General features: G+C 37.5%; 1 non-coding gene across 1 annotated transcript; it reads left to right on the forward strand.

The window, feature by feature from the left end:
* The first annotated feature begins 3,000 nt into the window (after positions 1-3,000).
* LOC133820605 (small nucleolar RNA R71) lies at positions 3,001-3,107 on the forward strand. Its single transcript, XR_009887011.1, has one exon. It is a non-coding gene; the product is annotated as a small nucleolar RNA R71 (small nucleolar RNA).
* The last annotated feature ends 14,480 nt before the right edge of the window (positions 3,108-17,587 follow it).

Consider the following 17,587-nt stretch of genomic DNA (forward strand, 5'->3'; position numbering starts at 1 on the left):
CTCAACTCATTCCAGACAATTCCACAAACCAACTCTACAATATGCTTGCATTACTTGACCTTCTCCACTAATGTCAACAACACATGTTTTGAAATCAAAAGGACTTTCACAGGTTAGAGTGTTAGGCTTAGGCAAGGGTAGATGAAATTCTCATTTAGGCTCAGTCGTTACCATAAGCATAGAAACCTTGAAACCAACCAAATTTCTCTTTACCACACCAAAAATCACCTTTTTATACAATTAGAGAGAGAGATTACAACACTTTTCATTATTTTCTTCTTTTCTTTTTGTATCATTTTTGCTTTTTTTTTTTCTAGACTTATCACTTTTTTTTTTCTTTCAATCACACTCCCCCAAACTTAATATTTTCTATATATATATGATCAAGGAGTGTGACAAAGTGATCTTTTTTTTTTTTTTTCTTTCAAAGACTTCTCTCTCTCCCTTCTTTTTGTACAATCATACTATATTCCAATCATACCAATTCCTTACTATTTTTCCTTCTTCTTTCCCACAAATTATATGCTTATGATAACAAAGGAAAGGAAAACACAAATAAAAGAAGTTAAGAAATTTAGGCTCAAATAGTGTAATCAAGAACAAAAACCAAGTTTAAGGCTCAAAAAGGGTAACTAAGGATAATTAACTCAAGGTTGGCTTGAAAGGCACAATCGATCCAATAAAATTGCCTAAATCATTTTTCTAAAAACATGTCATCAAGAATTTCGCCTCAAAGGCCAAATAATGCAAGTTTTTATTTGATTCAAATTGTCATTCCACCAACCCTAGTCAAACACATATAATAAAATCCAAAATGTTGTTTTTTTTCAAAACATATTAAAAATTTCCCACAAAACTTTTTAAATTCAACTCTAAAACAATTGAACCAAGCACACAGTTGAATTCAATTTCCTTTTCTCGAGCAAAGACAAAGCAACTACAAACAAGAATGATGGCTTAACCTTTACACTAAACAACACAGAAAATAACACAATAGACTAAAAATAAAACTAAACTAAACAACGCAGAAAACAAAAATAAAACAAAATAAGCTCCCCCCCAAACTTAAGATGCACATTGTCCCCAATGTGAGAAAGAAAAGAACAAGGGAAAAGAACTTACCTGACGCCACATCAGTATGGCGGAGGAGGTGGTGGAGGCAGTGGGGGCTTGAGGTGGTGGCCACCCTTTGCATCCTTAAGAGCCATTGTGCCATACGAAGAGAATTCCTTTCCATTGTTGAGAATATTGAAATTATCCCCAATGTCATCGAAACCTTCAAACTTGCCACACAATAATCTTTTCATACGATGTCGAACTGTTCGAAATCGTTCTTTGGCCTTCTTCTTCTTCATACCAATTGAATCTTGACCAACATTCACCACATCAACTCTACAACAGGTAGGAATTGCAGTTGCTGCAAAAACATTAAAACTTATTTCCTCATTTTGGACTCGCAACCTTAACTCCCCCTTTTGTACGTCAATTAAAGCTCGTCCTGTGGCTAAGAATGGTCTTCCAAGAATGATTGGGACATTGGCATCCTCCTCCATATCAAGTACAATGAAGTCTACTGGGAAGATGAACTTGTCCACTTTTACCAAAACATCTTCAATAATACCCCGAGGGTGTGCTATTGATCTGTCTGCCAACTGAAGAGTCACTGTTGTAGGTCTTGCTTCCCCCAGCTTCAATCTTTTGAACACAGAAAGTGGCATTAGATTAATGCTCGCCCCAAAATCGCATAGAGCATTCATGCTCTCAAAATTCCCAATAGTGCAGGTTATTGTGAAACTCCCAGGATCTCTCAGTTTCTGAGGAAGCTTCCTTTGCAGAATGGCGCTGCACTCTTCAGTGAGTGCCACCGTCTCATAGTCCTCCATCTTCCTCTTCTTGGACAGTATTTCCTTCATAAACTTCACATAACTTGGCATTTGTTCAAGTGCCTCGGCAAAAGGTATGTTAATGTGAAGCTTTCGAAAAATATCTAGAAATTTCGAAAATTGTTTGTTAAGAGTCTTCTTTTGAAGTCGCTGAGGGTATGGAATCTTGATGTGGTGCTCATAACTCACTGGTGACTGATTCTTCTCAAGGTCTTCAATAACCTCTTTTTCTACCTTACCCTCATTCTCAGCTTCAACCTTTGGTGCAGGTGTAGACTTCTTGACTGGCTCTTCCAACTTCTTCCCACTCCTTAAAGAGATTGCATTGCACTGCTCTTTAGGATTCACCTCTGTATTACTTGGAAAATTTCCTTGAGGCCTATTTTGTAACATATTTGCCAATTGACCAACTTGCATCTCAAGATTCCTGATGGAAGAGCGAGTTTCTGTCATAAACTGTGTTTGAGTGTTGGTGAGGGTCAACAATGCAGCTTGTAATTCATTAGGCCTTTCAGGTGGAGCTTGATTCATTGACTGTTGAGGCCTAGGTTGTTGTGAGGAAGAGGCTTGATGCATAGGTGACTGAGGCATATTATTATGAAATTGGCCCTGAAACTGAGGTTGCTGGCCCTGATTATTCCTCCAAGAAAAATTAGGATGATTTCGCCACCCTGGATTGGAAGTATTGGCGAATGGATTATTTACTGGCCTTTGAAAGTTTTCCACCGCTTGACCCTGAGCTTGATCCATCGGAATGTTATTATTCATACAGATAGGGCACTGATCAACAGAATGAACACCACCACACATTTCACACCTCACTGCCATCTGAACTGCATTAGCAGATACACTGCTCTATTGCAACTGCTTGGTCAAAGAGGCTACTTGCGCTGTTAAAGCAGTGATTGCATCCAGCTCATGCACCCCAGCTACCTTTCTAAGTCCTGATGATCTTTCCTCAGACCACTGATGGTTGTTTGTGGCCATGTCTTCTAGCTGCTCATATGCACCAGTTGTACTCTTACTCATAAACGTACCACCCGCTGCAGCATCAATAATGGTTCTGGTTGTTGGACATAAACCATTGTAGAAATTCTGTACTAGCATCCACTGTTCAATGCCATGATGAGGACATCTTCTCAGGAGTTCCTTAAATCGTTCCCAAGCTTCATACAGTGACTCTCCATCATTCTGGCAAAAGTTATTTATCTCTCCCCTCAATTTTGCAGCTTTGCACGGAGGGAAGAATTTGGACAAAAATTTCTGAGCTAGATCTTGCCAGGTGACAATAGAGTTTGGTTGCAGAGAGTTCAGCCAAATTTTAGCTCTGTCCCTTAGAGAAAATGGGAAAAGCCTGAGCTTGATTGCATCATCACTCACCCCATTATATCTGAAGGTTCCACACAACTCCAGAAAATTTGACAAATGGGTGTGAGGATCTTTAGAGGGTAACCCATTGAATTGCACAGAGGACTGCACCATTTGTAGAATAGCGGGCTTTATTTCAAAGTTGTTGGCCTCTACAGTTGGTGGGCGTATACTATTTTGTACTCCCGTCAGAGTGGGTAGCACATAATCTCTCAGGCTCCTCTCAGCATTGGTCTGAGCCTGAACCCTCGTACAACTCCAGGAGTTTGAACATTCCTGCCATCTCCTTCATTCTGTGCCATCTTTACAGATTTCTGGGCCTCTCTCTTGTTCTTTCTGATTTGATTGCAAGACTTTTCAATCTCAGGATTCAGAGGAACAAGTGCGTCCTTTCCTTTTCTGCCACGCATATACCAAAATTCACCTGAGATATATAAATTAAGCAACTAAACAGATTAGAAACAAGAGAAATTAAAATCAAATTAGAATAAAAATTAATTAGACTGATATTGATAATTATTTTCAGTCCCCGGCAACGGCGCCAAAAACTTGTTGCGATAATTTTGCTATGCAAGTGCACACAGTCGCAAATTTGTAATAAAATGGTAAAACCAAGTATCTTCCTCAAGGACTGATTTATCAATTACCAGTCAATTAATTTCTTGTTCTATTTGATGAATTGAAATTCTTGATTTTTGTAAAATACAGCAAAAGAAACAATAAAGTGCAGAAATAATAATCGAAAATTAAATAGAATAATAACTAATAGTAAAACTTTTAGTTTAATCACTGAGAAACAATTAGGATATTCAATCTCATCAACTATCCTCCCTATTATTCCCTAATGCAAAGTGTGAATTCTTCTTATTTTTACCTAATTCCATTAACAAGTTGATATAGCAGCCTATAATCATACTATGAATTATAAACTCAACCTAGGTGACAATTTCCTATATTTCTATGGTAAATTGAACCACAAAGGTAGCATTAATCTCAACAACTTAATAACAGTTACACAATTAATTCAGATACTTTCGTTCTAAATTAAAATTATGTCCAATATAACCACAGCAGAATTAAATCTCACTTCTCAGATTTTGACTTAAAAACATATATATATCTGACTAAAGATGGCCAATCAATAATCAATCTATAAGAACAGGTCATATGGAATTGAAGAAGATTGTAGAAGAAGGAAATTAAAATTGCATTAGGTCATAACAAAGATTCAAGTGATTCAATTGAACATCCTAAATAGAAAATTAGTTCATAGTCATAGTGCTAATCACAACAAAAATTAAAGATAACATCAGGAAGAGAAGAAAAACATGTAAAAATACTCTAAGCTTCAGCCTCCAAAACCAGAACTTCTCCCTCGTCCGTACATACCATTTTTCTTCTCCTTTTCGTCATTTAAAACCTAGGATTTCAGATTTTAAAGAGGCGGGCCGCGGCTCTACATACACTATGCCGCGGCTCGTGTCATAATTCCTGGGCAGAAGATCCTCTCAATGTCGCGGCCCTCTGAAGCCATGCTGCGGCCCGCATCAACGATTTCTGGGCAGAGTGCCCATCTATGCCGCGGCTCTCTCTAGCCATGCCGCGGCCCGAGGATTTCCTTAAAAACATTGCTTCTGTTTCCCACCTAGCCGCGGCTCCACTTTGCTCATGCCGTGGCTCTTAAGGGATTTCTCAATTCTTCAAGTTTTCATCCCAAAATTTCACCAACACTTCCAAATTGTGTTGAGAACCATTCTTTATCAAAATATGATGGAAAACTCGGTTATTTCTTCCCTTTCTTTGGCATTTTCTTCCACATGCTCAATTCTTCCTGACATTCACAAAGACAAACAAACAAAGCATAAACCCATGCTAAATGAAGGAAAAACGAAATAAAAGACTACTAAAAACATCACCAAAACATGATAAAAACTAGACTCAACAATCTCACACCAAGATCTTCCAAAATGTTCTCAGGCACACAAAGAACGAGTGTGGGCTCGCTATACAAATAATAGACAATAACTATTTATCAGATGTTCTCAGCACATGAGATCTGATAAAGTTTGGACCTAGGTTTTGTGAAGAACAATGACTTTAGTTTTTGTCACTGTTCTTTTTCTCTGAGAGAGATTCCTAGATATTTTTCTATCCCTGAAAAATTACGTTCTGTGAAAACTGATATCCAATATTTAATAATATCCAATATATTAAAATATTTGTTATTTTAAACAAATTCAAAATAACTGATCAGTTATCAAATTTTTGTTTAAATAATAATATTTTAATCATTTTAAAATATCTCATTATTTATTTAATATTTAAATAACTAAAATTCTGGAATCAAAAGAATGAGTACATCTCTTATGCGTGTAGCACAGTGCCTGTGCACTGTGCCACACATGTACCACATGCCTGTGATGGCATGTGATTTTTCCCAATTTTTATTATTATTTAAATACCAAAAATCCCAAAAATAAATTAATTCAAAATTAATTATATTTTTGTTAAATCAAATAATTAATTAATTCTTAATTAATTAATTACACATAATTAAACAATAATTATGTTTGATACATAGAAAAATATTTTACTTATCACATAAGTCATTTTTGCCCATTTTTTGTATTTGCCTTTGACAGTGAGTGATTGTTTGAGCCATTTCGGGGACTATGGACCTATAACATTAAGCTCCAATAAAGTGAAACTAAATAATTAAACTCTTTAATTATAATAGTTTATTTATTAATTATTATATTACTCCACTATAAATTCAGAATTGCACTCTTTATGTTATAGATATACTTTTACAGAAATCTTTTTCTTAAGTCGTCCATTGATATAACCATCTTACAATAGTTCAACCCTCTAATTAATTAGTTCATAAATTAGAATGGAAGAATTACCATTGAACCTTTCTAATTTACTTCTCATTCCTTAAGTACCATTAATTCACTAGTGAATAATTAATCTATAATCTAATTATAGATTTGAGCTCAAAATCATTCAGTTCCAGAATTAACCCTTAAGGGAACTAATATACGATCCGTTATGAAAGATTAGATTCCGTATTGTTGATACATGTTCCTAGCTATCCATGATATTAAATCTCCAAAACAAAAGTCATTAGCCTCATTCTTTGAAGAGACCTTAACGAATGAATCAAAAGATTTAATAAACATGAACAGAAGTTCATGAACACTCAGGATTTAGGTTGATCTATAAATGATCATCAGTTATGATATGAATTACAAGTCTTTATTGTTAAATGATTTTTGGGTAAAGACTCTAATTTGTATCGGTCTATGTCATATATAATCATATTATATAAAGCACCTTTACCGAGATGTCTTTCCACATCAATAATCCGAATCTAGATTATTTGTATCATTAGGATACTCAGTAAACCGTACTTACAACTCCAATTAAAGAATTCCATAACTTTAATTTGTTATTGTTGACTATTTTTATTCATTCATGTGATTTTAATTCTCTCGTACTAATACAAGATCACATCCTCAATAATGAATATGGAATTTTTTCTGATATTTACAAAATTATTCAAACAATAATTTAACAATCTAAATATGACAATAATAATAAACCATCGTATTTATTTATTCACAGAAAAAACAAATGTCTTTACATGCTTTTAGGACACACTCCTAACAACTTGATCCCAGTTCGCCATTCTTTCTCGGCTAGGTGATTTCATTACTCCCATACATCTGAAGCTTGAAAACTTTGATGATTGGTCTCATGCTATTCGTGTAGCTCTTTTCTCTAGCTGCAAATTCTACTTTCTTGATGGGACCATCACTGATATCGTCCCTCCTTGTACGCAAGATGATTGGGTCACCATCCACTGCATGCTTGTATCATGGCTTACAAATACCATTGATGCCGAGGTACGCTCTATGCTATCGAATTATGATAATGCTAAAAGCTTATGGGGCGACTTGCATGAACGATTTTCCGTCGTAAATGGTCCGCGTATTCATCAACTGAAAGGAGATATTAATCGATGTGAGCAAAGTAAAACTATGCCTGTTGTTATTTATTTCAGTAAGTTGAATGTTTTATCAGATGAGCTAGATAAACATGAGCCTTTGATTTCTTGCCAGTGTGGTAAATGTACTTGTCGGGTTGGTAAGCAGCATGAAAAACGACGTGCAAATGATAGGCTACACCAATTTTTTCTTGGCTTGTGTTCTGAGTATTATGCCCAATTGCGATCAACTATTTTGCACAAGATCCTCTACCTTCACTGAATCGGGCATTCCAACAAATTGCTCAAGATGAGCGAGTTCGAGGAATAATGCTTATCACCAAAGAAACAACGTATGGACAAGGCGGAGAGGGCGACCTTGATATGTTCTCACTACCACAAATCGAGTCATGACATCGCTACATGTTTTAATCTCCATGGTACTCCTGATTAGTACTTGGAAAAATATGGCAATAATAAGGGCAAACCAAATGTTCCCTCAAAAAAGCTCTCGGGTGGTCGTGGCCGTAACGGAGTGCGTGCTAATGCCACCAACCTAGTCAATACTCATGGTGCATCTTTTGCGGATTCGACCATTGCTCCTACTGTGCAACCCCTACCGAGCTTTACTGCCGAATAGTGGGCGACGTTAACCGCTGCATTTGGAACCCATCTCCCTCTTCTCATTGGCTGCATGGTAAGTTGGAACTGGATGTCTGGATAATAGATACAGAATGTTCTCATCATGTTACTGGTGAAAAATCTTGTTTATTAGATATTTAAGTTGTTTTTCCATGTCCCATGGGTCTTTCGGATGGTCAATTGGTGGTTGCTACTAAGGAGGGTGTCGTGCAAATAACAGACAAAATCATACTCCAACTTGTTCTCTTTGTACCTCAATTAACATGCAATTTAATTTCGGTTTCACAGCTAAATGATGATCAAAATTGGTTTGTCCAATTTCATTCTAACGTATGTGTTATATAGGACCTACTTTTGAGGGAGGTGATTGGCACGGGTGAGCGACGAGATGGACTTTACTACCTACGACAGGGATTAAAGGTGCAACCGGTTTCGGTTGATAGTTTGAAGTCTTTGGAACTATGGCATAGTTGAATGGGTCATCCTTCCTAGAAAATAGTGAAGTCGCTTCCTTTTTTAAATAATTCTAAGGGTTCTTTGACAAAAGGATGTGAAGTTTGTCATCGTGCTAAACATTCTAGAGATAGTTTTCCTTTAAGTGAAAATAAATCAACTCGAATTTTTAAGTTACTGCATTGTGATTTGTGGGGTCCCTATGATGAAACTTCTTCTTGTGGTGCCCATTATTTTTTAACTTTAGTAGATGATTATTCGTGTGCTGTGTGGGTTTATTTATTAATTGATAAAAGAGAATTTTTTACGATGTTTATGTCCTTTATTTCCATGATTGAACGTCAATTTTCTCAAAAGTTAAAACTTGTACATAGTGACAATGGAACAGAGTTTAATTGCATGAAGGATTATTTTGTGGCCAATGGAATTTTACTTCAAACTTCTTGTGATGGTACCCCTCAACAAAATGGATGAGTGGAAAGGAAACATAAAAATATTTTGAATGTTGCTCGTGCATTGAGATTTCAAGGAGGCTTGCCAATATACTTTTCGGGGGAATGTGTTTTGGCCGCTGCCAACCTCATAAATCGAACTCTATCTAGTGTTCTCTTCAACAAAACTCCATATGAAATGCTATTTGGTTGTGCGCCTTCTTTCCGTGAATTGCGAATTGTTGGGTGTTTAGTTTATGCCCATAATCAACGAGCTTAATGTGACAAATTTGCTAGTCGAACTCGTAAATGTGTTTTGTGGGTTATCCATTTGGTAAGAAGGGATGGAATTTATGTGATATTGAGAAAAAGGAGTTCTTTGTGTCGAGGGATGTGAAGTTCTATGAGAATGTTTTCCTTATTTGAATATTGAAGTCACAACTCCTACCCTTGACAATACTGTTACTTATAATGAAGAGGTCTTTGACGAGTTTCTTGATGATAAGGGAGATCCTAGAACAATGCACGAGGACACCATTGTGGCTCCTCCACTAGTCTCGCCAACAACTAATGACACGCCTAGTCAAGCTGCGATTCAACCTTCCACTTCAATGTCGAGTCAAAATGCTGAGGATATGCCGCCTACAACCCCTTCATCCACTAGTGTCGAAGGGGTGGGTAATACTCCTGACGACTTGCAAAGGGAAAATTTGGGCCGCGGGTTTAGGGAGAAGGTGCCTTCGGTAAAATTGCGAGACTATGTGACCCATATAGTGATCAAGAAAAGTCCATCTCTCGCTACACCTGATCCACAATATCACACTCCCTCAAGTACGCCTTTTCCTATAGCACACTATGTTAGTTGTGACCAATTTACTGTGAAACACCAGAATTTTCTTGCAGCTTTTACTGCAGGAGTTGAGCCACAGTCTTATAAGGAGGCTGCAAAAGATATCAAATGGTGTATTGCTATGCAAAAAGAGATTCATGCTTTAGAAGATAATGGCACTTAGACTATGGAAAGATTATCTCCTGGAAAGAAAGCTCTAGGAAGTAAATGGGTGTACAAAATTAAATACAATTCTGATGGTAGTGTTGAGAGGTTAAAGGCCAGATTAGTTGTTTTTGGTAATCATCAGGTTGAAGGAATTGATTACAATGAGACATTTGCCCCAGTTGCGGAAATGGTGATCGTTCGTGATTTCCTGGCCATTGCAGTGTCAAAGAATTAGGAGTTACATCAGATGGATGTTCACAATGCCTTCCTTCATGGAGATTTAGATGAGGAGGTGCATCTGAAGCTCCATCAAGGTTTTGGCTTTGCTGATTCCGATTTGGTTTTTCAGTTGCGTAAATCTCTGTATGGTCTGAGATAGGCACCCCAATGTTGTTTTGCAAAGCTTATGAAAACTTTGAATGGGTATGGTTTTCTTTAATCCTACTCTGATTATTCCCTCTTTACTTACACAAAAAGGGATGTACAGATTAATGTCCTAGTCTATGTTGATGATTTTGTAATATCTGGTAATGATTTCGCTGCGATTACAGCCTTTAAATCCTATTTGAGTAAATGTTTTCATATGAAGGACCTTGGTGTGCTTAAATATTTTCTTGGTCTTGAGGTGGCTAGAAGTTCTTTAGGGTTGCTCTTATGTCCAAGAAAATATGCTCTTGATGTCATCTCGAAAGCAGGATTATTGGGATCGAAGCCAGTTTCTTTCCCAATTAAACAAAATCATCAGCTGGCGCGTGCCACGGGGTCTTTTCTTACGGATCCCGAGCCTTATCGATGTTTGCTTGGACATGTTATCTATTTTGTGGTTACTCGCCCTGATTTAGCCTACTCAATTCATGTTTTATCGCAATTCATGCAGGAAGTGAGATAAGAACACTGAGATGCTACTTTACGTGTTGTTCGCTACTTAAAGAAATCACTAGGCCAAGGAATTTTATTGCGTTCAGACAGTGATTTGTCTTTGACAGGTTGGTGTGACTCAGATTGGGTTGCTTGTCCTCTTACTAGGCGGTCTCTAACTGGTTGGTTTGTTCTTTTGGGGCATTCTCCAATTTCATGGAAAACTAAGAAGTAACATACTGTCGCTCGGTATTTTGCAGAGGCTGAATATCGTTCTATGGCTTCTATTACTTGTGAATTGAAATGGTTGAAAGGTCTACTTCTGAGTTTGGGAGTTCATCATTCCAAGGTGATTCCTCTTTTCTGTGATAGTCAGTGTGCTTTGCATATAGCACAAAATCCAGTATTTCATGAACGCACAAAACACATTGGGGTTGATTGTCATTTTGTATGAGATGCTATCCAAGCGAGTCTCATTGCTCCAACTTATGTGCCGACAACAATCCAATTGGCGGATATTTTTACCAAGGTTTTGGGAAAGAAGCAATTTGATTTTCTTCTAGACAAGTTGGGCATTGTATACTTGCATGCTCCAACTTGAGTGGGGGGTGATACGTTATAATGTGTGTGGATACGTTATAATATGTGTGGTTTATTCTCATTAATTCTATTAAGTATTCCCTAAACTATTGTTGTGAATTATGCAACAGTTTTGGTCAGCTATTGTATTATCTTTTGTATATATTTCTTTCCTTTTGATTGAATAAAAGATATATACGATTACCATAAACTTTACAAGAGCAGATGGTGGTGGTGGTAATGCATGTACAATTATCCCTTTTGTATTTGTAAGACCTAAAAGTCCTTGAACACCACTATGACTTAGTTCCTGGTGAAAAAAGAAAAACCTGTCAGAAGAGGTGGAAAAAATCACATTATCTTCTCCTCAATAATAAAGCATCATAATCAACGGATTCCACAAAACAGTGTAGAACAATTATCTACAATGAGGTGAGAATGATAATTTAAAAATACCAGTCCACAAAAATGCACAAGTTGAACTATAGTTCTTCATCAAAACAGTGTAGAACAATTATCTACAATGAGGTAACGATGATAATATAAAAATACCAGTCCACAGAAATGCACAAGTTGAACTATATAATTGAACAAGCTCAAATTACATGCAACATATGAACTTATCATTTCAACAAGTCATAATGACTAAATTTATGTACAATTAATACTTGGTGAGTGGTATAATGTTATATTTTAGACAATCAAATATTGTCGACTAAGCTAAAATCATTCGAAGCAACTTCTGTTAGTGTAAAGCTCTCTTCGAGATAGAGCAATTCTCCAAAGGCAATTATCTTGCTATTTCATTCAACATATCTCAGAGTTTTTACAAAAAGCTATTTATACTCTATAGCCATAAACAATCTATTTGAAATTAGTTACATAACCACACTCACTCTCAACGTTCCAGCCTCATCACATAATCTGTCATCCAGCTAGGCTTCACATGCTCCCTTTTGATACGCGCCTGGTTCTCCCCTGCTATGGTGCTAGTTCCCCATTCTGCGTTTGGAGTGTTGGTCTCATCTTCATGAACCGGGGCCTCAACAACATCTTGGGCTGAGTCTTTCTCCTAGCTTCTCATCTGGTCTTGTACCAACGTAGGGTCTAAAGCTATTGGGCGAACCTCCTGGGACTCACTAACACTACTCCCCTCCTCGAAAGAAACCTTGTCCTCAAGGTTAGGCAGCTTGTACATCTGAACGAAAGTGTCAAAATTTTCCCAAGTGGCATCTTCTAGAGAGTTTAAAAACCACTAAACCAATACTTGCCAAGTAGGTGTGTTGTTCATCATGTGAATCCGAGTAGCTATGATGTCCAAGGGGTTCATAACAAGTTTATTTGAAAGGCTTAACTCCAACAAAGGATAGCAGGTAGTTGGCTTCATGCCATGGTACGGTTTCAGCAAGATACATGGAAGGTAGGATGGATGAGACTCCCTTGAGGAGGCTTCAACATATACTCAATTGGACTAGCGTGAGCCGTGGCTTCAAAGGGGCCAAAATAAAGATGACACAACTTTTTGTTGAGGTGGTGAGCCACTGTCATTTTCTTGTAAGGCTGGAGCTTAAAGAGAACCAACCCTCCCAAATTGAATTTGTTATCTTTGTGCTTCTTGTTGGCTTGTTCTCGCATACGATTTTGCGCTTGCTGTAAATTATGCTTCAAGTGTTGCAGAATCTCATCTCTCATGAGTAAATCAACTTCCACCGCCTGAATTGTAGTGGTACCCCGAGTATACGCTGGTATGGAAGGAGGCGTGCATCCATAAACTGTCTGGAAAGAGATCATATCAATAGCTGAATGGTGGCTGGTGTTATAGTGTTATTCAGCCCATGATAAAAACTTACTCCATTGTTTTGGATGCTCTGTTTTAAAGGCCCACAAATACTGCTCTAAATAATGGTTGGTAACCTTGGTTTGGCCATTCATTTGAGCGTGGCAAGTGGTGCTCATCTTCAAGATAGTACTTATTAATTCAAACAATATCTTCCAAAAGGCACTAGTGAATATGGGGTCCCTGTTTGAGATGATAGTTCGAGGGATGCCATGAAGATGAACAACCATGTTAGTGAAAAGGTCAGCCACTTTAGTAGCTAAATAGTGACTTGGAAGAGCTCCAAATTGAGTGAAGTTTGTGAACCAATCAACGAACACCAAGATATTAGTCACTCCATGTGAATTAGGCAACCCAACAATAAAATCAATAGCTAAGTTTTCCCAAACTCGCTCTGGAGTTTCCAATGGCTGAAGCAAACCGTAGGGGGCTGTTGGAGAATATTTAATTGTTTGGAAAACCAAATAAGCTAGAACAAAGTGACACACATCCTTGCACATACGTGCTAGAAAAAATTTGCTCCCAGACGTAGAAAAGTGTGTTCAGCCCCTGTGTGTCCCCTGAAAGGAGAAGCATGAAACTCCTAAAGTAGTTGTTGGTTTAATTTGGATTATTGACTAATAAAAAATTTATGGTGGTAATAAAGCAGCCCCCCTTGGACCGTGTACTGTGTATCATCCAATATCCCTTGCTGTAGTTGCTCATGTAAAAGTTTGAGATCGAGACAAGTGATGTTCTCTTGGCATCAGTGGCAGAATCGTATTTTCTAGCCTTGTATTCGATAGAAAATTGGAACCCCAACAATTTTCTTATGAATTGTTGCTGTTCCGGAGTTTGAATGACCTGTGCGAGCAACTCTCGAAGGCTCTTATGATCTTTACGAATGACGAAATTCCTTCCTAACAAATATTGATGCCATTTGGAAATGGCTTCCACTATAGCCCTCATTTCATGGATATATGCTGATGCACCAGCAAAGTGAGGACCAAACTTTTTGCTAAAATAAGCCAAAGGATACCCGTCTTGCATACGAACCCCTCCAATGTCCACATTGGATGCGCTGGTCTCCAAAATAAATTCCTTCAAAAAATCTGGTAGCCTAAGGACAGGGGTAACAGTCATGGCTTTCTTGAGTTGTTCGAATGTCGTGGCTGCTATTGTCGTCCCCACAAAATTGTCTTGCTTCAGTAGCTCAGTAAGGGGTGCTGCAATGGTGGTGTAGTGAGCCACGAATCGACGATAATACCCCGTAAGGCCGAGAAAACTCCGCAATTGTTTCAATGTTCATAGTACCAGCCACCACTCCACCATGGCTGCTGCCTTAGAAGGATCGACTTGTACCCCCTGTGAAGATATACTAAATGGCCCAAATACTCAATAGTCCATTGAAAAAACTAACACTTACTGACCTTAGCGAAGAATGCGTGTTCCCGTAGCAGCTGGAGTACTTTCCTTAGATGATCAACGCGCTCCTCTTCATTGTTAATATAGACTAGAATGTCATCGAAGAAAACAATGACGAAGTGACGCAAAAATGGTCTGAAAACTTGATTCATAGCAGCCTGAAAGGTAGACAGGGCATTACTAATCCCAAAGCCCAAACGACATTACCACAAATTTGTAGTGTCCTTCATTAGTCCGGAAGGCAGTTTTATGAACATCTCTGTGATCCATACAAATTTGATGATAGCCAGTGCGAAGATCCAACTAAGAAAACACCTCAACCTTGCCCAATTCATCCAGTAGCTCATCAATAGTGGGAGTAGGAAATCTATCCTTGACTGTAATCCCAGTGAGAGCTCTATAGTCCACACAAAATTGCCAAGTTCCATCATTCGTTTTAATGAGCAACATAGGGGAAGAGTAGGGACTTGTACTTGGTCGAATAAATTGCATTTCCATCATTTCTTTCACCAATTTTTCAATGACGTCCTTCGGAAAATATAGGTACGTATAAGGCCTAATGCTCATAGGAGGTGAATCCGGTTGCAAGAAAATTTGATGGTCCACACTTCGATACGGGGGCAGATCTTTTGGTTCAACAAAGATATCCGCGTATTGAGTAAGAAGTCCCCTGCCATGAGCTGGAAAATTAGCCTCTAGATCAGGTAGTGCAGCCACGATATTGCCTTGTTCTTCCCTAACAGCCGACAAACGGTACAATGATTTCACTTCTCCATCTTGTAAAAGAGCATTAAACTGAGTGTAAGATAGTTGGTGGGCTGAGACATCAGTGGAACCCTCCAACTTCACTATACTACATTTCCACGAAAATTCCATAGTAAGCTCCTTATGGTCATGAACACACAGACCCAAATTTTGTAACCATTGCATACCAAGTAACACATCGAGAGCAAAAATAGGAAGTACGTAAAGATCGACCACGAACTTGTGTCTCTGTAAAACCAGCTCAACCCCTTTGCAAATTTTCGAACACAAGAGAAAATTGCCATTACCCTTATATATTTTGAACCTCTTGGTCTCTTCCCAAGAAGTTTCAGTTGAGTAGCCGAAGACTCCTGATGAAAATTGTTATTGCTGCCCATATCAACGAGCACTTCCAACGACTCATTCACATGCTTGGCTACAATATGAAAAATTCGAGGGTTCATAAAATTCGAAAGCGAGTTGGACTCACTTCATCCTCCACGGATTCAAAATCGTGTCCTCCATTTTTGATACCTGTCACAACATCCTCATCATCTTGTACACACATAATCAGCATCTTATTTTTACATTTATGACCATAATTGAACTTTTCATCACAAGTGTAATAGAGGCCTCTATCTCTACAATCTTTCATTTCAGTAGGAGTCAGCTTCTTTATAGGGAAAAGGGTTATACCTGACTGTGCCATAGTCGGCTGACCTAAAGTGGTACTAGAATTGGAGCCTTGTTTATAAGTAGTAAACGACAATGGTTGAATGCCCTGAGTAGTGATCGATGTCCGTGTCGACTGATCGCGAAAATATATATATGCAAGTGCACGCAATCGATTCAAGTAATATATATGATAAGTAAAGTATCGTTCCCGTGAAGATTATTTTCCAATTACCACTAATTGTTCTTTTAATTTATATTTGGCAACTAAAGTGTAGATGAATGAATTTATTGTTAAAATTAAAAATAACTAAGAACAAGAATTACTAATTAAAAGATTTAAATCACTATTAAAATGACCTAGGGTGTTAATTTCATCAACTTTTCATTCTACTAATTTTATTAATCAATTCTAAAATTCCTTCTTTCTATTCTAATAGTAGGTTGACATAAATCGATTCCTATTCTTTTTCAAGATATAAGATCTCATTTTTGTCATAAACCTAAACATATAGAAGGCATTAAGCATGGAAACCTAATTACTACACAAGTCATACACGTACTTTCGTCCAATATGCAACCTATGTCTACATAATGATAGCATATTCAATTCTCATCTTTCGAATTTTGAATCAAAATCATAAATCAAGCAAATATTGATCAAGTATTTACTAGCATTAAACACACATCATATAGATTAGAATAGAGAAGAAAAATCAAAAGACCATCATAATTAAATTAGATAGAAATCCAAGTGACTACATTAAACCCTATATAAAATTGTTTAGTTCATATCAGACATGACTAAATAACAAAATAATAATTCAAAAACATAAGATTCAGAACAAAAAGAAAAATATAAAATGTAGAATAACTAGCCTAAGAATCCAAATTAGTCTCCAAAATCGTTATTAAAAAGTGACATTATAACTTAATTAAACCCTAAATATGAATTTATAGAAAAAAAATAACAAGAGCAGTGTTTTTCATATGCGGGCCGCAACTTGGCCTTCTCTAGGTCGCTGCCCGTGTCTATTTTCGAGCCTTTCTGATTCCGTGTAAATCCTCAGGCGCCGTGACTCATGCATCATCCAGTTGCGGCCCGTGTCTATAATTCCCCTTTGTTGAGCCTCTGACTTCCCCTTGAGTCTCGACTTGTAAGACCAAGTCGCGACTCTAATTCTATTTTTTTTCTCAAGTTTCTTCTTTCAACTCATATCTTCATCAAAAACCGAGTTTTAATCGTCCTTAGCATCATTTTGAGTCCAACAACCGCCAAGAGCATCATTTTTCCACCATTTTCATTTCTTTTTACATTTTTCTCGTGATTCATCGCACCAACCTACAACAAAGACAAATAAAATCGTAATCTTGCACAAAACACACATAAAGACTTATGATTACCACAAAAACACATTCTAAAATGACACTAAAATGAAGTTATCATTGACTAGCCTGATCTATTGAGCCATTAAATCATCATTCCGGTCTTCAAACAATTGTGCCTTGGCCATAGCATCAACCAAATCGGCAGGTTTAGCCATCAACAATTCCCTTCAAATCTCCAACTTGAGCCCCTAGATAAAAAAATTCAAGAACATTGATTCCGCCGCACCCAAAAAGAAAGGCATGAGAGATTCAAATTCTACGCGATACTAAGATACTCGACCCGTCTGAGTGAACTTCAAAATTCTTCCCAGTGGGTCATCATAGATCGATGTCCCAAAGCAT

The sequence above is a fragment of the Humulus lupulus genome, chromosome 2 (genome assembly GCF_963169125.1).
Source record: "Humulus lupulus chromosome 2, drHumLupu1.1, whole genome shotgun sequence".
Taxonomy (NCBI): Eukaryota; Viridiplantae; Streptophyta; class Magnoliopsida; order Rosales; family Cannabaceae; genus Humulus; species Humulus lupulus.